The 27849-nt window shown below is 40.1% G+C and overlaps 2 non-coding genes and 4 pseudogenes across 2 annotated transcripts; all 6 read right to left on the bottom strand.

Annotated features, from left to right (window-relative positions):
* Positions 1–429: 429 nt before the first annotated feature.
* Positions 430–637, bottom strand: LOC131361759 (U2 spliceosomal RNA; annotated as a pseudogene).
* Positions 638–1979: 1342 nt separating this feature from the next.
* On the bottom strand, positions 1980–2094 carry LOC131361804 (U5 spliceosomal RNA). The gene has a single exon (XR_009206088.1). It is a non-coding gene; the product is annotated as a U5 spliceosomal RNA (small nuclear RNA).
* A 1481-nt stretch (positions 2095–3575) lies between these two features.
* Positions 3576–3740, bottom strand: LOC131361766 (U2 spliceosomal RNA; annotated as a pseudogene).
* Positions 3741–4067: 327 nt separating this feature from the next.
* On the bottom strand, positions 4068–4182 carry LOC131361809 (U5 spliceosomal RNA). The gene has a single exon (XR_009206089.1). It is a non-coding gene; the product is annotated as a U5 spliceosomal RNA (small nuclear RNA).
* Positions 4183–9720: 5538 nt separating this feature from the next.
* On the bottom strand, positions 9721–9883 carry LOC131361773 (U2 spliceosomal RNA; annotated as a pseudogene).
* A 5253-nt stretch (positions 9884–15136) lies between these two features.
* Positions 15137–21334, bottom strand: LOC131359403 (uncharacterized; annotated as a pseudogene).
* Positions 21335–27849: the final 6515 nt, after the last annotated feature.

Here is a 27849-nt window from a genome sequence, read left to right as displayed (position 1 = left end):
CACACACACACACACACACACACACACACGGAAACAGAACAAGAACAATCCACCAGTTCTAACATTCCACTACTTACAGCTTTGCCTTAACAAATCTCACAAAAAATACATCAAACTCATTGACGTTCTGCTCCACAGAAATCTTTAATAAAAGATGAAAGGGAAACCCTTGTCAGAAACACAAACCTTGATGAGGGTAAGGCCAGCCCCTTCACTTGGTTGAGTGCAAAAAGTGGGTGGGGAAAGGTTGACAAGGAACAGCTGACAGTGGTGAGTAGAAGGTGGTGATGATAGGCTAGGGAAAAGGTGGGGTTGATGGCTCCCGTAATTTTGGGCATGGGTCTAGTTTGTGAAAAAGTAGAGGTGTTTCTGGACTGAAAGGAAGAAAGAAAGAATGAAAGAAATTTTTGCTCTTTTTCTGACATCAGAAAATGGTACACCAAGCCCGGAAGTACTGCAATACCAGGCCGATGCGTGGAGCGGACGGAGCAAGCCCCTTTTCCGGCTCCCAGCTCTAAAAATCTGCTTAATATAGAGTCCTCATGTAGAGTACATATCAGATATTAAACTGATAAGAACAGATTTTTTTTTATATCCTTTCCATCATATTCACCTTCTCAAAGCCAGACTAAGAAGTGCAATGTGAATACAGTCAAAGCCCAAAGCCAGACCAGGAAACACCTGATCTTAGCCAAAAAGCCAAGAAGCAATAAACTTTTTCCTCTGCTTAACGGACAGCCTCAGGCCACACATATACAGGCATGCATAAAGTCACATAACCAAATAAGACCCAACTCCTGGAAACTACCCATTTAACACTGAAGCATACACAGCATTGCCAGAACAAAGCTCACAAAAATACATCAAACTCATTGATGTTCCTTTCCACAGCAACATTTAACAAAAAGTGAAAGATTTATGCATGATTTAAGAGAAACCAGAGCTATAAAGAAAGAAAGCTGAGCAGGAAAAGGAAACCCTTGTCAGAGAAACACAATGCTCGATGAGGGTAAGCCCGGCCCCTTGGGTTGGTTGAGTGGAGAAAGGGTAGGGAAAGGTTGCCGTGCAACAACTGACAGTAGTGAGCAGAAGGAGGCGAAGATAGGCTAGGGAACAGGGCGGGTTGAACGCAGACATAATTTGGTAATTAAGTAAGTATGTAAATAAGTCAGTAAATCAGTATTTCAGTCATTTTTTCTCCTTCATTTCACATCAGAAAATGGTGCGCCAAGCCTGGAAGTACTGCAATACCAGGTGTAGCAAGCCCCTTTTCTGGCTCCCAGCTCTAAAAATCTGTGAACACCAGACCAGACCAGTAAACACAATAGATCCTAGCTACAAAGCCTGAGAAGTGATCCTACACAAAACCCATTCCATCTAGTCTCCTTCTCAAAGCCAGTCATAGCCCAAAACCAGACCAAAGAACACTTCATCTTAGCCAAAAGACCAAGAAATAATAAACTTTTATCTGCTCTGCTTAACGAACAGCGTCAAGCCACATAACCAAATAAGATGAGGCCAAGCAGCACCAGGAAACCCTTGTCAGAGAAACACAATGCTCGATGAGGGTAAGCCCGGCCCCTTGGGTTGGTTGAGTGGAGAAAGGGTGGGGAAATGTTGACGTGCAACAACTGACAGTGGTGAGCAGAAGGAGGCAAAGATAGGCTAGGGAACAGGGTGGGTTGAATGCAGACATAATTTGGTATGTAAGTACATAAGTAAGTCAGTAAATCAGTAATGTGTTTTACTTCATTTTACACCAGAAAACGGTGCACCAAGCCTGGAAGTACTGCAATACCAGGCCGAGCCGCAGCTCTAAAAATCTGTTTACTATAGAGGACATATCAGATATTAAACTGATAAGAACAGATTTTTTTTTTCAACCAAATCCTACCCATATCCATACCTAACCATTCGCATAAAGTCACATAACCAAATAAGACCCAACTCCTGGAAACTATCCATTTAACATCATACATAGCTTTGCCAGAGCAAAGCTCACAACAATACATCAAACTCATTGATGATCCTCTCCACGGAAATCTTGAGTAAAAGGGGAAAGATTTATGCCTGACTTAAGAGAAAACAGCACTATAAAGGAAAAAAGCCGAGCAGCACCAGGAAACCCTTGTTGTGTCGGAACTCAGAGTCCCCTCCGAGTGGACATATCACTGGGTGGAATTTTAGATTGTGTCTATTTCTCTTATTTCCATAATCTTACCCAATGAACTCAATAAACTATCAAATACTTAGCCAAAATAACGGAGATCTCAGTCAGCAGATGAGAAGAAGCAGGTTTCTTTATTCAGAGATGCAGTCAATCACATGCATTTCTGAAGAGTGCAGCTGGTCTCAAAAAACCCCCAAAAATTCCCTTCTTCTTATACCCCAGACGCCCCATGGTGCCTCCTCTTCCAAATTTAAATATTTCCAGAAATTTCCACATTATACTCAATGTATGTATACTTTTAATCCCTCCTTCCTTAATTTACATACTTACTATATTTTCGTATTTGTCCCCATACCGCCCCCTTAATTAAAACATCCTCCCTCTGATGACATCAATGTTCCTTCTCTCAATGTTCCCCGGAATTTTTCCTAGAACTCATATGCGACCGCAACCTTCCGTGTACATGATGTATGCAACATTGTGCACGTACCTACCTCGATGTTTACAACGATGTGCACGTACCTCACGTACCTTGATGTTTTCGATGTTTTAAATTAGATGAGCTTTTCTCAGAAAACCATGCTTCTATCTCTGCATTTAAATGTGCTTCAATTTCTGAGAAAACCATGCATCTATTTCTTGGTAAACCCTCTATGTCTGGATCCAAATGTACTTCTCTTTAAGAGATGCTGACGCTGACAAGATGCTGTTATGTCTAGGTTATGTCTAGCATATGTCCTCTCACCTTCTATTCTGGGCCCTGAAAATCCCAGTACTTTTCACACTTCTCAGCACTAAAAATCCCCTCTATTTCACCCTTCTCAGCACTAGTTCTGCATGAGTATTATTTAATTTTATTTTTTATTTATCTTTTTCTAATGAAGAAGAAGAATATACAGAGATTATATTTGTCTAAAATATGAAGCAAATGATATTAATGAATGTCTTATGAGTCTTCTTTGCCTTACTCAAAAGCTTTCTACTATTCAGGAGCTAAATAACTTTGATAGATATTTGATAGGTATTTGATTACTCAAAAGCCTACTACTAATCAGAAGCTAAATAATTTTGACAGATACTTGATAGATATTTCATATGTGATAGATAACCACTACTTCTAGGCAAAGCATTTTAAATCTAGGCTAATGTATGATGTATGATATCTATGTAATTTCTCCGACAGTCGGAGAAACACAAGGCTTGATGAGGGTAAGGCCGGGCCCTTGGGTTGGTGGAGTGGAGAAAGGGTGGGGAAAGGTTGAAGAGCAACAACTGACAGTGGTGAGCAGAAGGAGGCGAAAATAGGCTAGGGAACAGGGCGGGTTGAATGCCGACATAATTTGGTAAGTAAGTAAGTAAGTAAGTCAGTAAGTTAGTAATTTTTTCTACTTCATTTTACATCAGAAAATGGTGCACCAAGCCTGGAAGTACTGCAATACCAGGCCGATCTGCGGACCGGACGTAGCAAGCCCCTTTTCCAGCTCCCAGCTCTAAAAATCTGTTTAATATAGAGAACGTATCAGATATTAATTTGATAAGAACAGATTTTTTTTTTCAATCCAAATCCTACCCATATCCATACCTAACCATTTGCTTTCTCAAGGCCAGACCAAGGCCAAAAAGCCAGACCAGTGAACACAATAGATCCTAGCTAAAAAGCCTGAGAAGCAATCCTACACAAACCCCATTCCATCTATTCTCCTTCTCAAACCCAGTCAAAGCCCAAAACCAGACCAGAGAACACTTGATCTTAGCCAAAAGGCCAAGAAGCAATAAACTTTTATCTCCTCTGCTTAACGGACAGCCTCAGGCCACACATATACAGGCATGCATAAAGTCACATAACCAAATAACACCCAACTCCTGGAAACTACCCATTTAACATTGAAGCATACACAGCTTTGCTAGAGCAAAGCTCACAAAAATACATCAAACTCACTGATATTCCTCACCATAGAATTTTTTAAAAAAAGGCAAAAGATTTATGCATGACTTAAGAGAAACCAGAGCTATAAAGAAAAATAAAAGCATGGCAGCACCGTGAAACCCTTGTCGGAGAAACACAATGCTCAATGAGGGTAAGCCCGGCCCCTTGGTTTGGTTGAGTGGAGAAAGGGTGGGGAAAGGTTGACGAGCAACAACTGACAGTGGTGAGGCGAAGATAGGCTAGGGAACAGGGTGGGTTGAATGCAGACATAATTTGGTCAGTAAGTCAGTAATTCAGTCATTTTTTCTTCTTCATTTTACATCAGAAAACAGTGCACGGGGGGCGCACGTGAGCTCGGCGAAGATGGCTGCATAGTGTGAGAGCTCTCCACAACTTCGCAAAAAACAACCCCTAACTTTTATAAACCTGGTTGTCAACTTGGGCTTGATTATGTCTAAACCCCTGTCGGTGAAGGAATGTGATATTTTTACGAAAGCGCGCAAGACAAGCACAAGAAGTAGCACAAAAGCAGAATCGCCGACTGAGAGAGTGAAGGCTGGTAGCATGGTGGAATTAGGTGAGGTGCTAACTGAGTTAAAAGCGCTTCGTTCCGAATTCTGTTCAAAGTTAGACGGCATAAACAACCGTTTGGGAGTAATGGCAAATTCTATCTCAGCTTTGGAAAGCAATCTGACTGACATTAAACGTGAGGTCACGTCAGCTAACGAAAAACGGATTGAGGAAATTGAGGCCCGCATCTCTGCAATAGAGGACAAACTTGATAAAACCGAGTCTGCATTAACTTCGGTGACGAAGCGGATTGCATATCTGGAGATAAAGACGGATGATCTGGAAAACCGCGGGAGGAGAAAGAATATACGTGTATTTGGCCTCAAAGAAGGAGCAGAAGGTAAACGCACTTTATTGGACTTTTTGCACGACATGCTTCCTCAATGGCTGGGCCTCGAACCCGAGAATCCTTTCCTTTGGAAAGAGCCCACCGCACATTAGCACCGGCAACTCCTAATCAAAACAGATCTGTGATTATCCGTTTTCTCAAGTTTCAAGATAGGGAGTTCGTTCTGCGCTCCGCGAGAAACCGGGATATAATCTACAACGGATCCAAAATTTACTTTGCTCAAGATATTTCAGCAGAAACGATCCGACAGAGACGTGAGTTTAATGACGTCAGGAAATTGTTCATTGGCATGGGAATGTTCCGCGGGTTTTATCACCATCCTTGTAAGCTGACTGTGCTTCACAACGGGAAGATACAGCTGTTCTCCTCACCATGTGATGCCAAGGAGTTAGGAGTATCAGCACGAGTTAAACCATGGACAACCAGGTCGGACTTGACTGTTTTATATCAAGGGGGAAGTTTTGACTCAAATGTAAATTCGTATGTACATGTAAAATATTGCGAGTTGTTGTGGGACCCAACTGTCGGCCGTTGTAGTTAGTGGCCTATCGTTTATTTGCGGTTATAAGGTTGCCTTGTCGTTTGGGGACTAGGCTTTAGTTTTTGGGAGGGGGTAGGGGATGTTCACCATGTTCTGTATACTACCTTTTTTTTTGTGTTTTGTTGTTTTTTTTTGGTCATACACTACATGTATGTCTTTGAATGGCTAACATACTTAATGTGACGTCCTTTAATGTCAGAGGCCTAGGTCATCCAATCAAACGTAAGAGAATCCTTACTTTTTTGAAAAGGGAGAAGGTTGATGGGGCTTTACTGCAGGAGACCCATCTGTCCAGAGAGGAGCATAAAAAGCTGAAAAGGGATTGGGTGGGCCAGGTTTATTTTTCAAGTTTTACAAGTAATAAGAGGGGGACAGCAATACTGATCCATAAGAATCTTCCTTTTATTTTTAAAGAGCAATATAGTGACCAAGAGGGTAGGTATATATTAATATGTGGAACGCTTTATGGTCTGGAATTCACACTGCTTAACATCTACGCCCCAAATGCAGATTGTCCTAAATTTATGACAAAAATGATTACCCTATTTAGCCAGTATAATACAGAACTTGGAATAATTACTGGAGACTTCAACTGTAGTATGGATAGCAGCCTAGATAAATCTTCACTCTCTGCTTCTAACCCCAATGCAGCAAAAACTTTAAAAGTGGCCTCTAGCGACGCAGGTCTTGTCGATGTATGGAGAGAGTTTAACCCCCTAGTGAAAGATTATACCTTTTACTCGGCGAGACATAAGACATACTCTCGGCTAGACTTTTTCCTCTTACCCCAGGCTTTCCTATCCTCTGTTGTTTCTTGTAGTATAGGCTCCATCCTTATGTCAGACCATGCACCTGTCTCTCTTCAGCTATCCTTGCATCAACGGATGCATACAACTAGGTATTGGAAACTTAATTCATCGCTTCTTATGAATACGGAGGCCTGTAATAATATTAGACAATGGCTGGAACAGTATTGGCAGGACAATGCAGCCTCCCCTGTCACTCCTGCAGTGATATGGGACGCAGCTAAAGCAGTGATTAGCGGACAGTTGATCTCATATACAACCGCAAGGAAAAAATCTAATAATGAGCGAACTGAACAATTGAAGAAGGAGCTTACTTATTTAGAACAACTCCATAAACAATCACCTACAGAGATAAATATGAAGAAACTTAATACTGTTAGAAATAATCTTAATTTACTTCAACTTGAGCACACCAAAAAACTTTTATTTTTTACTAGGCAACTACTCTTGAGTATGGCAACAAGCCAAGTAGGCTTCTGGCCTTTCAACTTAAAAAAGAATAAGCAGAACGTAAAATAAAATGTATACGTAATGCGGCAGGTCAATTAAAATATGATTTGCAATCAATAAAATTCTCTTTTCTTAACTATTATACACAGCTCTACTCATCAGAAAATCCCTCCAAAGTAGATATTCATTCTTTTTTAGAGAAGATGTCTCTGCCTTCAATTTTGGAGGAGGATAAGGAACGGTTGAACTCTCCATTTACATCAGAGGAGGTGCTCCAAGCAATCTCAGCACTCCCCTCTGGAAAAGTGCCTGGCTTAGATGGATATCCTGTAGAATTTTACAAGGCCTTTTGGCCTCAAAATGAGCCCTTGTTTATGCCTATGCTTACAGATTTCGTCCAAAATGGGACACTTCCTGAAACAATGAGGACAGCCGTAATATCGTTAATACATAAGAAAGATAAAGATGCTGCTGATTGTACTTCTTACCGTCCAATTTCACTGCTCCCTGTTGACTTTAAGATAATATCCAAATTAATTGCTTGCAGGTTGGAAGATTTAATGCCCCAGCTCATCAACCCTGATCAGTCTGGTTTTGTAAAGGCACGAAACGCCTCTGATAATGTTCGGAGGTTGTTAAATATAATTGACCACTCGCCCCTGAATGATTGACCAGCATTGGTAATATCTTTGGATGCGGAAAAAGCATTTGACAGAGTCGAGTGGGCATATCTGTTTTCAGTCCTAAGGAAATTCAATATTGGTGATAAATGTATTGGGTGGATAAAGTCTATGTATAGTAACCCACAAGCACGAATATGTGTAAATGGGACTCTGTCTGATAAATTCGGCCTACAACGGGGTTGTCGGCAGGGATGTCCCCTGTCCCCATTTTTCTTTAATCTAGCCATCGAACCACTTGCGGAGGCCATACGAATCAGCAACAAGATCTCAGGAATTGGCATTGGAAAAATGGAAAACAGAATTTCATTGTATGCTGATGATATAATTTTGTATTTGTCTAATCCAGAAAGTTCAATACCAGTGGTATGAGACCTTATAAACAAATTTGGGAGTATATCAGGCTACAGAATAAATTTGTCCAAGTCCAATGCCTTCTTATTAAATATCTAGTAAATTAAAGAGCATCTCCCCCTTTTCCTGGGCTCAGACTGGATTTAAGTATCTAGGGGTGAATGTACCTTCCAAACTTAAAGACTTATTTTGCTTGAACTATCCCCCACTTTTAAAAAGATTAAGGAAGATTTGGAATATTGGCATCTGCTCCCTATCTCATTTCTCGGAAGAATTAACGTAATAAAAATGAATATTCTACCAAGACTTAATTTTTTATTTCAGTTGTTGCCCTGCTACTTGAATAAAGATTTTTTTAAATCTGTAAACAAATTGATAAACTCCTTTATCTGGAAGAACTCAGCACCTAGAATATTTTTTAAAACATTAAATAAAACTAAAGAAAGGGAAGGACTGGGTCTTCCTGACTTTCAGTTGTATTACTGGGCTGCTCAGACAAAAGGCATGATTGGCTGGATGCAAACTTGCAGAACTGCTCACTGGACAGATGTTGAAGAAGAACTCTGCTCTCCTATGCCTCTGACATTTTTACCTTTTATTAACAACATAAATGCATTACTTTCAGTGACAAGAACATATGTTGTCTACAACATTATTCGGGCCTGGCAAGATGTAAAAAGGTTTTGTGGTTCTTCTGTTAAAATCTCTATGTTACCTCCTCTGTCCCCTAATCCAGATCTACCATCCTCACTCGGAAAGTCTCTGTTCATAAAGTGGAAAGAATATGGTATATGTCGATTTCAAGATTTGTTTACCAACTGTTCCCTTAAGTCCTTTTCAGATCTAAGGATGGAGTTTCAGATTCCAAGACAGGAGTTTTATAAATACCTTCAAATACGTCATTTGATAACCACTCTTGAAAAGGCGGGACAAATATCTCTGAGGTGTTCCAGAATAGAGGAGATTTTGATGAATTCCCACATATTGAAAGGAAGGATTTCTGAGATATACTCTGTACTGTTAGATTATCATAATTCTTCCTTGATCTCACTTAAAAATGTGTGGCAAAGAGATCTAGGGTGTAACTTCAGTGAGGAACAATGGGGGACTATATGTCAGAATATTTTCACTTCTTTCTCTTGTAACAAAATAGCTGAACAGAACTCGATTGAGTAAAATGTATCCTAATGTATCGCCCAGATGCCATCGGTGTAAAACCTATATAGGTTCAGTTATGCACATCTTTTGGGAATGTAGAAAATTAAAATATTTTTGGAAAGCTGTACAGGATTTCACAGCCAGGGTTTTGCAAATTCCACTGGACAATGCACCAACAATGTATCTTTTTGGTACGGAATTGGACAGGATACTTGATTCTATATCTGTAAGGAGGCTTGGCATAATATCATACTTATCAAAAAAATGCATCTTGCTCAACTGGAATCAACCAAGGCCTCCAACATTAGAAGTGTTTACACAACTTTTGAATAAAACATTACCATTAGAACAGTACACCTACAACTTCAGAAACAAAGGTCATGCTTTTTGAAGAATATGGATGCCTCTCATAGACCTCTGACCTTTTGGCCACCTTAGAAGTACTTAACAAAATGTATGACCATATTTAAAACTACAGCTCAACATACATGTGTTTTTTTTTTTTTTTGTGTGTGGTTTTTATTTATTTATTTATTTATTTAATTTATTTTATTTATTTTATTTTATTTATTTTTTATTCCCATCTTTTTTTATTTATTTACTTTTAAATACTGTTGCTCTTATTATTATACTGTTTTTGATCTGTCACTGAATGTTCCCATTGCTATTTTTGCTTTACAACTCTTATGTATGTTAAAAGCAATAAACAAATAATTGAAAAAAATCCAAGCCTGGAAGTACTGCAATACCAGGCCGATCTGCGGACCGGACGTAGCAAGCCCCTTTTCCACCTCCCAGCTCTAAAAATCTGTTTAATATAGATGACGTATCAGATATTAAACTGATAAGTACAAATTTTTTTTTTCAATCCAAATCATACCCATATCCATACCTAACCATTCGCCTTCTCAAGGCCAGACTAAGGATTGTAACGTGAACCCAGACCAAGGCCAAAAAGCCAGACCAGTGAACACAATAGATCCTAGCTAAAAAGCCTGAGAAGCGATCCTACACAAACCCCATTCCATCTATTTTCCTTCTCAAACCCAGTCAAAGCCCAAAACCAGACCAGAGAACACTTGATCTTAGCCAAAAGGCCAAGAAGCAATAAACTGTTATCTCCTCTGCTTAACGGACAGCCTGAGGCTACACCTATACAGTGAAAGTGCAACAATTCATAAGAAACATGGAAACGGTTATATTCCACGGTTATATGGAAACGGTTAAATTCACTTAACAAAGTCAACTTTCATCATTTTTCATCGAACAGGCTCGTTTCCTGCCTCAGCGCAGTGTGCTCTCTGCATTGTGCTTCTCTGGCGCTGAAAATACAATACAAAAAAACATAAACATACAAGTCGAGGCTGCTCCATTTCAACATAAACCTAGGTGTCTCCATTCTGATTTAAGTTCACAATCTAAGATTAAAGAGGTGTATAATAATGATTTTCCATAGGCTCAGAATAAGTCAAAAGCCAGAACCCTGAGTGTTCTTTGTAAGACTACCACAATTGGTCTGCATACACTTCAAATGGCTCTTTCCCTACTTGCTTTATATCCAATATTTTGTTCCACTCTGCATGTGTTGGTCCTCTTAACTCCAACAACGCTGCTTTCAACTGTTCATACATTTCTATATATCTCTCAACTTCTTTCTTAATTATAAGTTCTCCAGATCTCAGATTTTCAGGCATTTTTGATTTTCGTTCATTTGGGATGGTTAAGAGAGCTATCTGCCACACAAGATTCAAGATTCAAGAAGCTTTATTGTCATTTCAACCACATATAGCTGACGCAGTACATAGTGAAATGAAACAACGTTTCTCCAGGACCTGGTGCTACATAAACATACAACAACAAAGAGTTCAACACAAAAAACAACACCACAGAGCTAGGACAGAAGTTTGTCTTAGCCACATAAAGTGCACAGTGTGCAGCTAGGTGCAAACAGAGCATAGACAAGACAGTGCAAAAGACAATAAATACAAGAAAGACAGCACAAAAGAACACAGGACACTTAGCACTGAAAAAGAAAGAAAAGAACATGTGTAATGGAATGTAAGAGAAATAAAATAAGATTAAATGAAATGATGTAAAAAAAATATTGTGCAAAAATACAACAGCAGCGGTTGAGGTAGTGCAAATAGAAATAAACATTAATATAACTATAGCAGCAGATGACAGGTAGAGGTAGTGCAATAAGTAATGAACAATATAAATTATATGTGCCTGTGTGTGCGTCCACACAGGTGAGAGAGTGTGTGTGTGTATATGTCTGTGAGAGAGACAGAGAGTTGTATACAGTTCAGTCCTGAGTGAGTGTGTTTGTGTGTGTGTGTGTGAGAGAGTGTAGAACAGTTCAGTCCTGAGTGAGTGTGTGTGTGTGTGTGTGTGAGAGAGTGTAGAACAGTTCAGTCCTGAGTGAGTGTGTGTGTGTGTGTGTGTGTGAGAGAGTGTAGAACAGTTCAGTCCTGAGTGAGAGTGTGTGTGTGAGTGTAGAACAGTTCAGTCCTGGATGTTGAGGAGCCTGATGACTTGAGGAAAGAAACTGTTACACAGTCTGGTTGTGAGGGCCCGAATGCTCCGGTACCTCTTTCCAGATGGCAGGAGGGTGAAGAGTGTGTGTGAGGGGTGTGTGGGGTCAGCCACAATGCTGTTGGCTTTGCGGATGCAGCGTGCGGTGTAAATGTCTGTGATAGAGGGAAGAGAGACTCTGATGATCTTCTCAGCTGTCCTCACTATCCGCTGAAGGGTCTTGCGATCCGAGACGGTGCAGTTCCCAAACCAGGCAGTGATGCAGCTGCTCAGGACGCTCTCGATGGTCCCTCTGTAGAACACAGTCAGGATGGGGGAAGGGAGATGGGCTTTCCTCAGCCTCCTCAGGAAGTAGAGGCGCTGCTGGGCTTTCTTGGTGATGGAGCTGGTGTTGAGTGACCAGGTGAAGTTCTCCCCCAGATGGACACCAAGGAATTTGGTGCTCTTGACGATCTCCACCGAGGATCCATCAATGAACAGCGGAGAGTGGTCACTCTGTGCTCTCCTGAAGTCAACAACCATCTCTTTAGTCTTGTCGACATTCAGGGAGAGGTTGTTGGCTCTGCACCCGGCTGTTAGATGTTGCACCTCCTCTCTGTATGCTGACTCGTCGTTCTTACTGATGAGACCCACCATGGTCGTGTCATCAGCGAACTTGACGATGTGGTTGGAGCTGTGCATTGCTGCACAGTCGTGAGTCAGCAGAGTGAACAGCAATGGACTGAGCACACAGCCCTGAGGAGCTCCAGTGTTCAGTGTGGTGGTGCTAGAGATACTATTCCTGATCCGGACTGACTGAAGTCTCCCAGTCAGGAAATCCAGGATCCAGTTGCAGAGAGAGGTGTTCAGGCCCAGCAGGCTCAGCTTCTCAATCAGCTGCTGAGGGATGATTGGGTTGAATGATGAACTGAAATCTATGAACAGCATTCGAACGTAGGAGTTCTTATAGTCCAGGTGTGTGAGAGCCAGATGGAGGGTTGTGGTGATGGCGTTGTCCATGGACTGGTTAGGACGATACGCAAACTGCAAGGGGTCCAGCAAGGGTGGTAGCTGTGACTTGATGTGCCTCATGACGAGCCTCTCGAAGCATTTCATCACGATTGGTGTGAGTGCGACGGGATGATAATAATTGAGGCAGGAAACTAGACTTCTTTGGCACAGGGACGATGGTCATGGTCTTGAGGCACGTTGGGATGAAGGAGCTGCTCACCCAGATGTTGAAGATGTCAGTGAAGACATCTGCTAGCTGCTCTGCACACTCCCTGAGCACTCTGCCAGGAATGTTGTCTGGTCCAGCAGACTTCTGTGGGTTAACTCTGCATAGAGTTCTCCTCACGTCAGCCGTGGTGAGACAGAGCACTGGGTCATTAGGAGTCATCCTTAAGCTCCCGATTATACACTGATGCTTGCAGCATTTAATTATCCCAGTAGGGCTGAAATGGGCCTTTTAGTCTCTAGTTTACAGCCCTCTGTAGAGTACCAGACCAAAGTTGGTCATTAGTCCATGTTAATTCTATTTCTTTTGAGTACAACTGAAAAAGAAGCGGTTTGATTTGTAATGCAAGGGAATCCATTATCTCCTTATCTAAACTGCCACTAATATAGCATACTCTGATTTGGAAATTAGACCTTTTTCAGCAATCGCACCATAACCTATAGAATGACATTAAACATCAATAACATCATACAGTAAGTATATCATCATATTTGTTCAGTATTCCTTGAGATTAGAACCTGAAGGGTAAAAGAATGTACATTCTTGGTGAGATCCAGAAAATAGTTCCACCATTGCCTCCTTGAAGAGTGGGAGGTACAAAGGAATGTGAATTGTTTTATGACACACTTCCCAAAACCCCCCAAAGTCCCCAAAGTTTCTGTTTTTGCTAGAAGATATAACTTCATCACAGTCTATATTAATAATTTTGCCTGCCACATTACACATTAAAATGCAAAAATTATTAAGAAACAAGGGAACAGTGATAAAAAAATATGTATTTAGATATGAAATTTGATTTATTACATTAAAGGGCAAAAAATCATAAGGAATATGGAAATTCCATGAAAATTCACTTAACAAAGTCAACTTTCATCATTTTTCATCGAACTGACTCGTTTCCTGCCTCAGTGCAGTGTGCTCTCTGCATTGTGCTTCTCTGGCGCTGAAAATGCGATTCTGCAAGTCTCAGCGCTCTACGAGCAAGGGAAAGCGGTTTTTCAGACAAACGCATGTGTGCAGCTGAATGGGGTAGTTTTCTTTGACTTTTTTCACGTTTGGGGTCAACTATGATATGAAATGTGATTGTTCACATTAGTAAGGACCACCCACTGGCCCAACGACGGAATCCAGCGGCGTGGGTGAAGGGATCTCGTATTCTACCTTTCATTTGCGCTTCTTGAAGAATTTGCTTCATTTATTAAAATTTTGACTCATTCTTTGAGCTCTATGTATAATGATAATCTGACTCCAGTTAATTATTAATATAAGTATAATCTGATGCTGATCACAATTTATAGGGTTGACTATTCTTAATTTATTAAGTAGATAGAAAACTGAAATGATTGACCATAACTCTATTTAAACTTAAACCTGGGTTTCTCCATACAAGTTTAAGTTTCAGTTTCTTCTAATTTAACTCTAAACCTTCTCCATTCAAGTTTAAGTCGAGGCTACTCCATTTCAACATAAACCTAGGTTTCTCCATTCCGATTTAAGTTCACAATCTAAGATTAAAGAGGTGTATAATAATGATTTTCCATAGGCTCAGAATAAGTCAAAATTAACTATTTTATTTTGCCAGGCATGTTCCACTTAAGTCAGTCTATTCAATTAGAAAAATACCAAACACAGTAACAATTAAAAGGATCAGCATAGTATGAACAACACAAGTAACAGAGTTAAAGTCATACCTGGCAACAGAGACACAATAATATTGTGGGAAGTTCTGAATGCAGATGCTTCCCTGAGTCTTTTGCCAATGCACCTTATATACCCAAGAGACACAAAGGGTCGTACAATCTATGAGTCCACAGAAGGCCTGGTTTTGGACGGGTCGTAAGGACACATCTGGCTTTTAGTTTAGGTTCACACCAAATGGGTTGTAAAGGACATAGTTCAGATTGTTGTCTTGTGACTTGCGAGGGGGTTGAATATGGTCATAAGGACATATCTCCAACAGGAGTACAGACTATGTGTAAACTTTAGTATACTCTTATTTGGAAATTAGACATTTTTCAACAATCGAAACATGAGCTTTAGAATGACATTAAACCTGAATAACATCATACAGTAAGTATATCATCATATCTTTTCAGTATTCCTTGAGATTAGAACCTGAAGGGTAAAAAAAAGTACATTCTTGGTGAGATCCAGAAAATAGTTCCACCATTGCCTCCTTGAAGAGGGTGAGGTACACAGGAATGTGAATTGTTCTATGACACACTTCCCCAAACCCCCCAAATTCCCCAAAGTTTCTGTTTTTGCTTGAAGATATAACTTCATCACAGTCAATATTAATAATTTGGCCTGCCACATTACCATCCTGCCCTGGCCCCTTGGGACATTTTCAAAATAATTCTCATGGGGACTGCTGGGAATCTTACTGTAGCAGTCTCTGAATGGCTGGTACCTATAAGGGGCTAAGCGTGAAAACAGTGTTGGCAGATGTTCATAAGAAGCGAAGCATAAATCTGAAATAATAGCATTGAAGTGTAGACAATATAAGAACAAGTCCCCTGGCAATCACACAGCCACAGGTCTCTGCTGTTCCCTTGGCCAGGTTTGCCTCCACCTGAGCCTGGTTCAGATGATACTCAGTCTGTAATATAGTTTGTTGTACCAAATATATTGTGTCCTTTAGAGCTTTTGTGCTATGTTCAAAGAAAATGTCTTCCCACCATGGGGAAACATCTGTGTCCAGTGGTATCCTCCCCAAGATATTTATCAGACCCATTGAGAAATCCTCTGTAACCTCCAAGCAGAAGGTATGGTTTGCAGGGCGGGTCAGACCGCCACAGGTGAATGAATTCATTTCACTGACGAAACACCACTGTGTGTGAGATACTTGAATCGCATCAGCATGACCATGCCATGACTGAACACTGATAAGCTTAGTATCATTGGAAAGAAGAGTTGTAGTAAAGTATTACATGTACAAATAACATAACTGGAAGTTTCATGACAACAGGTGCGAGTGGTAAACAAGGTCTCATCCCCTTTTAAAGTCATATATCCTGTTAGGTGGTCCCATTTAATGATCTGATCCTTCACTACTACACCTATAGAACGTATGGTCGTGGAGTTCAAAAATACTTGCTCTGGCTGTATAAAAGGAATATTGGCAAAAAAAAGCAATGCAGCCGGTGCACTCATTCCCAGTGTATAACATCAGTGTAGACAGTAATTCAGAGTATTTAATATCTTTCATCTTTTCTGATGCATACCATCTATGCTAGTCTAATATTTCTATAAGATAATTTAAAGCATACCTAGGTGTCCTTGAGAAGACGAAGGTCTAAAATTTCATGTCTTGCAGCAGTAAACAAATCCTGTGCATATGATCTGCAGGCTAAGTCACGATCGATGGTACGGCTTTGATTGAATAATGTATGGCTGACCAATAGAAGCGCTGTGCTTCAGATCTAACCGATCTGATGATATTTTCATTGCTATTGGTGATGTGTTAAAAACCAGTGGCCACCTGGTTTGCCAACTAAGCTGAGAATTGTGATTGTCCTGTTACTTTGTACGTGTTGGCAATTGAATTCACAGAGCCAAAGAGACCTGCTAAATTTCCAAACAGATCTCCCTTAGAATGTACAGGTGGAATTTGGACTGCAAGCCTGCCTTTGTAATCAGAGATTAAATCATCGATTCGTGACTGTAGCTGTTTTATCATCCTCACTACAATGTTTCACAAAAGCAGACAAAATATTTGAAATGTTATAGGTTATATGCGTCAATATCAAATGTACATCATGCAATAAAGTCTTATTAATGTTTCCCTTAATAAAACAACCTGGAGGGATTGGATATAATTTTGGGCATTGTTTAGGCCAGGGTTCCTCAATACGCGGCCCGTGGGCCAAATCCAGCCCGCGAGAGAAAAATGTTTCGCCCGCAATAATTTCAAATAGTGCTGTCAAGGTGACGTCAGCATAAGCACGTCACTAACGTGAAAAGCACGACAGTTTAGTCTGATAGCGAAAACATGGCGAATGTGAAGAAAAGAAAAGTGGACACGGAAAATAGGCGATTCAAATGCGAATGGACAGAACAATTTTGTTTTATTTTGCCTGACCACCACAACGCAAAGCCAACATGTTTATTATGCACGCAGACTGTGGCAGTCTGTAAGGCTGATAACATGAAACGGCATTTCATTGCATTGCACAGAAATTTTAACTGCAATTATCCAGAACATTCATTGAGCCGCAAACAGAAGGTAACACAATTGGTGGCAAAACCTGATGGCAATTGATGGCTATTCACAAAACCAATTCCATGCAGGAAAATGCATCCGCAACTTCCTTACATGTGGCTTGGAACATGGCAAAAGCCAAAAAGCCGTTCACAGATGCCGAATTAATTAAAAACTGTGCAACTGACATGGTGGAGGAAGTTTTAACTCACGATGACAAAATAAAGAAAATGGTTGTGGAGCTATTACAGAAGGTGCCATTATCCGATTGCATGGCAACAAGAAGAGTAGAGACATTGGCAGATGATTGTCTGTCCAATCTTTTATCTGACTTAAAGAAAGCTGAAGTCATGTCACTTGCAATAGACTCGTCTTGTGACCGAACCAACATTGAACAGCTGTCAGTGTTTTTGATGGGAAGGTTTTCCGTGAAGAGCTGCTTTGTTTGCTGCCAATACAGGGGCACATAACCGGAGAAATCATTTTTAATGAACTGACGCAATTCTTTGGAAAGAATGGATTGGATTTAAGCAAAGTTATATCAGTTGTCACTGACGGGGCTCCGTCAATGGTTGGACATCACAGAGGTTTGATTAGCAGGCTAGCTGATGTCAACCCAGCACTCATAGCATTTCACTGCATAATATATAAATCGGTATAGTGCACCAAGCTCTCTGGAAAAATGAAAGAGACAATGGATACTGTAAGAGGCTGGTAAACTTTATTCGTGTGAGTTCTGGTCGGCAACATCGTCTTTTCCGAGCCTTGCTGGAGGAAATGTCAGCAGAACAGCATGATCTTTTACTGCACAATGATATCCGATGGCTGAGCAAGGGCTGAGTGCTGGAGAGAGTGTGTGAACTTCAAAATGAACTTTGTTGCAATAGACTTTCTGCCAGGCTTCAGAGATGGTGGTTTTAAAGCATGGTATTCACAGGGGTTAACAAAGCTAAGAGATCTATTTGATAGGCAGACCTTGCTGTCCCTTCAGATGATACAGGATCAGTATGGCCTACCAAAAGGTGAATTTTTCAGATATCTGCAACTTAGATATTTTATTGTTACTGATACAACATTAGTAACTTCAAATGCTACCTCTGATGTAGAAAGAGCCTTATCGTCACCTCCACAAGAGTCCAAAAAGCGTATAAGTGCATTTTATAGATTGCTAATTCCTAACTGCTCTCTTATGTCCCATGCTACTAAGCAAGCTTGGGAAAAAGACCTAGGTCTCACTATTGATGACACTGTTTGGCAGGAAGTCTAGAACAACGCAACAAAGATATCTGTCTGTAATTGAACAAAATCTACTCAGTTTATAATTCTACATCGCACACACATAACACCTGTTCTCAAAAATAAGATGGATCCCCATATATCCCCACTGTTTTTGGTCATGTGTCAAATTACAGAGTTATTGGTCTGGTATTGTGGATGATCTGTGTGTTATCTTTGATAGTCCAGTTGAATTAGATTATTATTATTATTATTATTGTTGTGTTTTTTTCCTGCTTTTTGTTCAAGAAAAATTTAATAAATGTATTGTTTAAAAAAAACATAAGGTGAAAATGACAATTATTGACTCCTCAGTTTGAGTATTACCAGTTATTTATATAAGTTTATCTAAACAGACTTGAGATTGAATAGGTACTAGGTCTCCACGGCAGGTTGGACCTACAGGTGCTGCAGATAAATTGGTAAAAAGAGGGACTGGGTCTCAACGGAAAGCTCCCGGGACAAATACGTTCTATCACAGTCAGTGGCTAGGACCCAAATGCATGAGTAACTGCAAGGGGACAGAAATACAAGGGCACAGGTCGGCCTATATGTTGTTTGTCTGCACTGTCTTGTCTTGTCTTGTCTTGTCTCCTGTGCACTTCTGTTGTATGTCTAGTTCTTAAAGACTGCACCTTAAGTATAGTTTAATTTTTATTTTTAAATTATAGTTTAATTTTTTATCTCTGTTATAGCTCTATGTTTGTCTGCATCACTGTACTTTGTCTGTGTTATGTGTAGCACCTCTGGTCTAGGAGGAACGTTGTTTCACTTCACTGTGTACTGCATCTGTTATATATTGTTGAAGTGACAATAAAGCTTCTTTGACTTTTTTTGACTTTTTGACAACTGAGTAACCAATTCACAGGATAAGTGTAGGCTAAATAATCCACAGGTATAACATAGCACAAAGAGCAACATATAAAATACTCACTATGGTGCGGTGGTGTAAAGCCAAGCACAGTACAGTACAGTCATTTAAGTCCGTAGGCACAGAGCAGTGATAACAGGGCACAGTAGTGTATCTAATCTACAGGATGGGTGCAGACTAAATAATCCGCAGATATAGCACAGCACACTGAGAAACATATAAAATACACAGTATAGCGTGGTAGTGGAACGCCAAGCACAGTACAGGCATTAAAGTCTGTAGGCACAAAGCAGTGATAAAAGGAAATAGCAAGCAGTAGCAGTAAAACAATAATCCAGCGGCATGACAAATAATGTATCCACTGATACCTTATGTGTACTGTGAGGACAATGTCCACGCTGGAGAGAGCAGGGTAATATCCGTAGCAAAAAGTCCAAGGGGAAAATCCGAACTCATAATCCTAAGCTGAGTGAAAGTCCAGTTGCTTGGCAAATGGTGTATCAAAGGGGAATCCAGAAATGAAACAGACAACAGACTTACTGAGCATGCAGCAACAGAAAAGACCATATGGTGATAAAAGTGTGTTCAATGGTGTCCTTATAAAGCACAAGGACAGATGAAATGGCTGTCGACCCAGAATTGTGCATAGCGATAGCAGCTAACCTGGAAGTTCACTCCGACATGTTCATGATCAACCCGAAAATTCAATAAGTGAGGGGTAAAAGCAACAATAAAGAAAAAAACAAAGATAATTCACAGACATTTAGTACTCCACCAAATGCAGGATTTATGAGAAGTAATTACAGCAATTTAACAGTTTCACTTCAATTAGATATGTGAATAAGTAAGGGGGTTCCTCCTAGGAAGACGTTTCTGTTTGAGACAGTTAGAAGTGCTGAAAGGTAATCTGAAGCAGAAAGAAAGGAAAATTATGATGAGGATATTTCACTGAAAGCTGCTCATTCCTCGCTGGTCTGCACTGCTCGACCGAAAGATATATGTCCTCTCAATGACTGTGGTTGATGTGGTGAGTCCTGAAGGAGAACCTGTCATGGTCCATTATCCATGGACAATGAAGGAAAATGCACAGGCACATCTACTACTGGATCCAAGAGAGGATGTAAGAGAGGCACATCTGCTACTGGATCTACGAGAGGTATGAAGTTTGGAAGAGAACTAAAAAAATTTTAGCTGAATATTTTACCCTACTTCACATGTACTGTGCTGTTTGATGGTTGGAAAACTTGCTGTGCACATTGCCAAAATTCATATGAATTGGCCTGAGGACATCACATAGTAAATCCAAACTGGGATCATCGACACAATGCAGGATATGGACAGATTGTCCAAACCATTACAGATGTGTGAGTGAACAATTTTCCGGTAAAAGGTTCATAGCATATAGTGGAATAGATTGTCCAGACGATGCAAATGATGGACCTGTCACTACATATGAGGCTCACATGGGAAATAGTTTTCTTAACGGACTGAAACCAGAAATTGTTGCAAAGGTGAAACATACATGCATCACTTGAGACACAGGCATTACTTTGAACAGCATGTCACACATGCTGAGAAACTCTTAAAAGAAGGCAAAACAAGAAAAATACAACAGAAGGAAGTGACAAATGTGTACGTGATATGCTTGTCTGTGTGTGTGCACCTTACCCTTTAAATGTCTGACTGCAATGTTGATCTTAATTTCCTGTCTTTGCAGCTCCTCTTACCTTTCTGGATGGTAGAAATTAAAAGAAGAGTCGAACCGTCAGCTGATGTCTGCCTGGTTATTCTGTCATCAAAAAGGCAACGCAGACAACATCGGTTACAACTGAACATAAAGCATGAATGATGATTCAAATGGCCAGTCGAGGTTAACAAGTCGAGGAAGAGGGTGAGAACAGGGAAAAGGAAGAGTTCAGGGACCCAGATAGCAAAATAGGTCTGGCCCAGATCTGGCCCACACAATGCACTTACACTTGGCTCACATACCGCAAAGAATGACGGCCCTTTGGTGGACCATATCTGGTTCAATCAAGCCACATATGGCATGGACAGATCTGGGCCACATAAATCAAACCATAAAATGGCCACATCTGGCATGCCATCATATAAACAGTGCCATCACTGCCAGACCTAGTCCGCATCTGGTTGACATACCACTTGCCGTGCCAGCACTCAGCCAGCAGTGCCAGCTTAATGCCAGATCTGGCACACATGAGATGTGGGGACATGGTTGGGGAGATTTAGGAGACATTGGGGAGATCTAGGAGATTTAGGAGACAAGAAGTGTTTTGTGTGCAGAAACGAGGGCCATTGGGCCAGGGACTGTCCAGCTAAAGGTCAAGGGGGCTGAAGACTGATCAAGGAAGGACAAGCCAGAAGGGTGTGGTGAATTAAAATTTCTTTTTGTTTTCTTGCAATGAAAAACAGCTTAAACACTTTCCTTCATGTTGATGCATGACATCTGTATTGTTGTAAGGTCATGGTAGAAAATTATGACCAGTAGTATATTTCTGAAACTAACTTTTTCTGAATCTAACTTTTTACTAAACTGGTAAGCACACCTGTCTATGTGTTTGAGAGCTATAGAAGTTGCTAAAAAGCAGTAAATGCATCAATAGTTATTGTGAGATTTAGTGATACTCACTCTTGTAGTTCCACATGCAATTTCGCTTTTGCTTCCAGAACAAAGAACAGCACATACAGTGAGGGAAAAAATTATTTGATCCCCTGCTGATTTTGTACGTTTGCCCACTGACAAAGAAAAGATCAGTCTGTAATTTTAATGGTAGGTTTATCTGAACAGTGAGAGACAGAATAACAACAAAAAAAATCCAGAAAAACACATTTCAAAAAAGTTATACATTGATTTGCATTTTATTGAGTGAAATAAGTTTTTGACCCCTTTGCAAAACATGACTTAGTACTTGGTGGCAAACCCTTGTTGGCAATCACAGATGTCAGACATTTCTTGTAGTTGGCCACCAGGTTTGCACACATCTCAAGGAATTTGAGCCCACTCCTCTTTGCAGATCCTTTCCAAGTCATTAAGGTTTTGCGGCTGACCCTTCAGCTACCTCCACAGATTTTCTATGGGATTAAGGTCTGGAGACTGGCGAGGTCACTACAGGACCTTAATGTGCTTCTTTTTGAACCACTCCTTTGTTGCCTTGGCCATGTGTTTTGGGTCATTGTCAGGCTGGAATATCCATCCACAACCCATTTTCAATGCCCTGGCTGAGGGAAGGAGGTTCTCATCCAAGATTTAACGGTACATGGCCCTGTCCATTGTCCCTTTGATGAGGTGTAGTTGTCCTGTCACCTGGGGATGGTGTTCTTGGGGTCATAGGCAGCATTCCTCCTCCTCCAAACACGGCGAGTTGACTTGATGCCAAAGAGCTGGATTTTGGTCTCATTTGACCACAACACTTTCACCCAGTTCTCCTCTGAATCATTCACATGTTCACTGGCAAACTTCAGATGAGCCTGTACATGTGCTTTCTTTAGCAGGGGGACCTTGCGGGCGCTACTGGATTTCAGTCTTTCACAGCATAGTGTGTTACCAATTGTTTTCTTGGTGACAATGGCCCCAGCTGCCTTGAGATCATTGACAAAATCCTCCAGTGTAATTCTGGGCTGATTCCTCGCCATTCTCTTGATCATTGAAACTCCATGAGGTGAGATCTTACATGGAGCCCCAGACCGAGGAAGATTGACAGTCCTTTTGTGTTTCTTCCATTTGGGAATAATCGCACCAACTGTTGTCACCATCTCACCAAGCTGCTTGGCGATGGTCTTGTAGCTCATTGCAGCCTTGTGTAGGTCTACAATCTTGTCCCTGACATTCATGGACAGCTCTTTGCTCTTGGCCATGATGGAGAGTTTGGAATCTGATTGATTGCTTCCTTCTGTGGACGGTGACTTTTATACAGGTAACGAGCTGAGATTACAGTAGGAGCACTCTCGGGGAGTGCTCTTAATCTCAGCTCGTTACCTGTATAAAAGACACCTGGGAGCCAGAAATCTTTCTGATTGATAGGGGATCAAATACTTATTTCAAAATGCAAATCAATGTATATCTTTTCTGAAATGTGTTTTTCTGGATTTTTTTGTTGTTATTCTGTCTCTCACTGTTCAAATACACCTACCATTAAAATTACAGACTGATCATTTCTTTGTCAGTGGGCAAACGTACAAAATCAGCAGGGGATCAAATATGTTTTTCCCTCACTGTATGTGTGCAGCCAGAGGGTTGAGATATTATATGGTATTATTGGAAATGCTGAATGTACAAGTCAAAAGATGTGTAATCATGTAACCCTCTTTCCCACAGAAGAAAATGGTACACAAAATAAATGTGTTGCATGTGTTAATGATTTGTTCCCCTAGGCCTGATGTGCAGGAAATGCCGAACCATGCAGAACCATGACTTGGTGCTGTTTGTGGATGGATCAGCTTTCAAAGATCTATAAACACTTCACAACCGCATGGGGATGCAGTAGTAACAGAACATGATAAATTAATTCAGATTCATTGCCAAGTAATCTCCTTGCACAGGTGGCAGAATTGATAGCTTTAACTAAGGCATGTAAATTAGCACAAGGTAAAGCTGTTACCATATATACTGAAATCAGCTTTTGGCATAGTGCATGCTTTTGGCACACTTTGGAAACATAGTGGGTTTCTTCCATCAAAAAGGAAACCCACTACGCATGGTAACCTGATTTCTGAGCTCCTGGAAGCAATCCAGTTACAAAAGTCTATTGCAGTATGAAAATGTGAAGCACACACAGGAAGAAAACAGATTTTTTTCCCAGAGTAATGCTTGAGCAGATGCTGTAGCAGCAAAACAAGCAGCAAAAACCCCCCGTGAAATTGGAGAATATTTGTGTGTACTTAACCCATGTACTTCCACAGCAGATTTTGCAGATCTTCAAAGCAACAACAAACGAGAAACTCACATGGAGAAAAGCTGCATGTGTGGTAAAGGATGGGGTGTGGTACAGCCCCAATGGAAGTTCTTGAATACCAAAAAGCATGTTTTTCTTTTATGCAAAGTTGACACATGGTCTTGACCGGATGTTCAGCATTGGTCAACTCTTGATTGCTTATACTGTTTTAATTCTGATGCTTACCTGAACCCCTGTATCTAGCTCCATATTCCATCCATTGATTGTCTGTTTTGTTTGTTTGTTTGTTTCTTGTTTTATTTTTGTTTTCAAAACAAACATGTGGAAAACAAGGAAATTACTTTTTATTTTATTTGTGCCCTTGTACAATGACCAGTCGTGTCACTCTTAGGTTGTTCCTCATGGGATCTTACCCAGCATCAGCTAACCAGCCTCCTTCTTTGCCACATATTGCACCTACTTTTAGGATACAGTCTTAGCCCAACACCAAACCTAAAACCTAACCTAATATACTTAGCATACAGTAGTATCTAAGTAGCAATATACTGTATTACACTTTGATTAAAAGAGTGAACACATAGCAATATTGATTACAAGAGTTATAACATGCATGATTATAATGATTTGATTACATGTAACAATATGTGATTTGATTACAATTTTTTTTTTAAATAAAAAAATTTATCAAGTTGCCCATCTCTTCTGCCTGTGTGACTTTACATAATGTAGAGAGGCAATTGGAGGACTGAGAAGAGATTACTAGCACATCACCCAGTCCTTCTGTTGACTTCAAATCATTCATCACATGCTCATAAACATTTGACCATAACAAATCATCACCTAATACTTTACTGTGAATTTTATGGTGTGCTAAAGAATACAAATCAATTACATATTCTTTATGATAAAGAACGTTTATCTGGTGCTTTAGATAATACCTTACACTCTCTACTTGTACAAAAGAATATGCAGGCTGCCTAGGAGTACACATTTGTTTCTGCATTGAGATTACATATGTTCTGTCCTCAGTGATTGCAATTACTTGAGTACAACAACCTATGAATGGTGTTTCAAGTAATATAGAATGAGGTTTCCAGTCCACCAAATCATTCCTTCCCATTCCATTGTGTTGGTTTTCCATTATGCTACAAGTTCTATCATTTCAACCTCATCATTACTATCACTAAAACGAGTCTCTAGCTCAATCTCCTGTGTCATTTGTATGTAGTGACTAAGCAGTGATTGGGTCATACTCTGAATCATAACACAAATCAATGGTATTACACAGCATGACAAGACAATGGGTAACAATTTTACCCACCAGTAAGACATTCAGACTTTCAGTTTGAAGAAAATAACCAGGAAAGCCGATCATTTGGTAGGTGTTTTCTACATGTTCATCTCTAAGACTTAAAGTACATCAATACCTTTCTCAAATTACTCTTTGGTCCTGTGTGCATTGGAATGTAAGTACAACGCTGATCTCCAAACATACATCAGGTGCTCTCACAGTGTCCAATATAAATCTGTTTTGCAGAAATCTGTTTCTGAGATTTCATTCTCCCGTATGCATATCCATCTCAGTGTATTTCAGTTAAGTGTTTCACATATGGTGACACACTATGTCATTTGTACAAAAACTTAATGGCTGCTACTTTCATTAAATATTGTGTCTGTTATTTACATGTTTATCATTTGTGGTCTTTCTGGGTCAAATATGGCCTGGCCAAAACCAGGTGGTGCAGTAGGGCAATGAGTCAAACTATTGTGCTCTCCAGTAAATAAATACACACACAGACACACCACACACACACACACAAACTCAGACAATTTCAAGGCTGCATATGTGTAAACATCACCCTTTGATCTGCCTTTCCATACTGGAGGACAACACAAGAACAAACAAATTTAGCTTAAGACTGTAATGGGAAAGAGGAACTTCACCTCGAAGATGGTTTCCACTCAAAAGATTTGCTCTGGTTGTTCATCTCTCCCAATGACAAGTGATGCATGTTGGGAGCAAAAAGGAGAGTCCAGATGGCCCAACAAGGTATGCACTGTTCCGTGCTGATGATATAAATTGCACTTCTCAGAGCCAATTGAAAACATAATACTGGACATGACAAATAAGAAGAGGAGATGTGCACGACCATCAAGGATGAGAGATGTGCATGACAAATAAGGAGGGAAGATGGGTTTGTTGATTCTTGCTGGTGTATTGGGAAGCAATAAAAAGGCAAAAGCTAGTTTATGGCATGCCCAGTCTCGTAGGGCAATTTTTTGTGCAACTAAGCCACTCAAGATGTTCCATATCATCTCAAGAGTAATTAGATTTGAAAATCGGGAAACAAGATCAGCATGCCATGAAAAAGAAAGAAAAAGAAGAAAAAGAGCAGCATTCAATGCCAGGACCGTCTAGGTTTCGAAAATGCAAATATACAGTGGCAAGCCTGCTGATGGACAGACAGAAAATTAGGTTAAATGTGTGGTACTTGACATGGCAGAAGGTCTCCAGAGACAAACCATCTGCTGTGACAACTTTTCTTTTTTTTTTACATTAAACACTCATGGCCAGGAGCTGCTAAAGAAAAAGCTGACCATGGTTGGAACAATCAGGAAAAACAAACCTGAGGTTCCCACTGCACCACTTCTGGCAAGAAACAGGGCTTGATATTCATCGAAGTTTGCTTTTCACTGAGATATTTGCATATGTGTACTGCTGTCCCAAAAAATCATCATCCTAAACTACAACCAGAACAAAGGTAGAGTCGACCACCAAAAAAACAAAACAAAACAACCAAAAAAACCCAGGTACATCTACCTCTACAGCAGCTGTCCCTTGTCCAGTGGTGGGCAAAGTACACATCTCCTGTACTTAAGTGAAAGTACAGATACCCTAGTTAAAATGTTACTCTGGTAAAAGTAGAAGTCCTCAATTTGAATTTCTACTTCAGTTAAAATACAAAAGTACTTGTACCCAAATGTACTGTAATTAATTATTCATTTTATGTGAGACGAATCTGTCACTCTACTCACACATGCCTGTTAATACAATGTCTGAGAAATGATCATGATTCAGATGTCAGTTAACATTATTCTAAATGAAGGAGCACAAGGGGAACATGGGGCTGTAAAATAGCAGGACTTGAGAACAATTAGGTTTTTCTGTTAAGATTTATATTATTTCTAAGAAAAATTAAAACCAGATAAAACGATGTACATGTTGAAATAACACATTTGATTGTTTGTTTGTTTGTGTGTGTATCACTGTTTACAGGGCACAGGTATTTGTGCATGGAGACTACACAAAAAAAGACCATTATATAAAGACCAGGTCTGTAGCATTTAAATTGTTTCCTACCTAAAGTGCTTAAAAATTTAAATATTTACATCATGGCAGAAGAAAATAGTAAGTACTACAGAGGGCAGTCTGACTTAAGAAGTCATACAGAATAATTAATGTGTGCTGGACATTCCTGTGTCCTGGGAATCAGTTTTAAACAAATGACAAGTGAGGGTCTAATCAGATTCACTTCAACAGAAACTTGCTGCTCTACAGATTCAGAGGAAAAAAGTTGAAATTCAGCATAGTCAATATTTCAGTGTTTAGTAACTAATGCATTGGTGTGTGATGGGCAATTACAGCATTTGTGCACTAATCTTATTCATAAAAAAAATTACATAAAAAAATGAAAAAGACATTTTACTTGGTGACTGGTCAATATCAACAATAAAAGTTGACCTGTTGGATTATTGGGTTATTGGGTTGCTGTATAACATCAGTAATGTTAATATACAGCTCTGGAAAAAAATAAGAGACCACTGCCCTATCTCCA

Source organism: Hemibagrus wyckioides, linkage group LG01 (genome assembly GCF_019097595.1).
Source record: "Hemibagrus wyckioides isolate EC202008001 linkage group LG01, SWU_Hwy_1.0, whole genome shotgun sequence".
Classification (NCBI taxonomy): domain Eukaryota; kingdom Metazoa; phylum Chordata; class Actinopteri; order Siluriformes; family Bagridae; genus Hemibagrus; species Hemibagrus wyckioides.
Note: the sequence above shows the minus strand (reverse complement) of the source record. Positions and strands in the feature narration are given on the sequence as shown.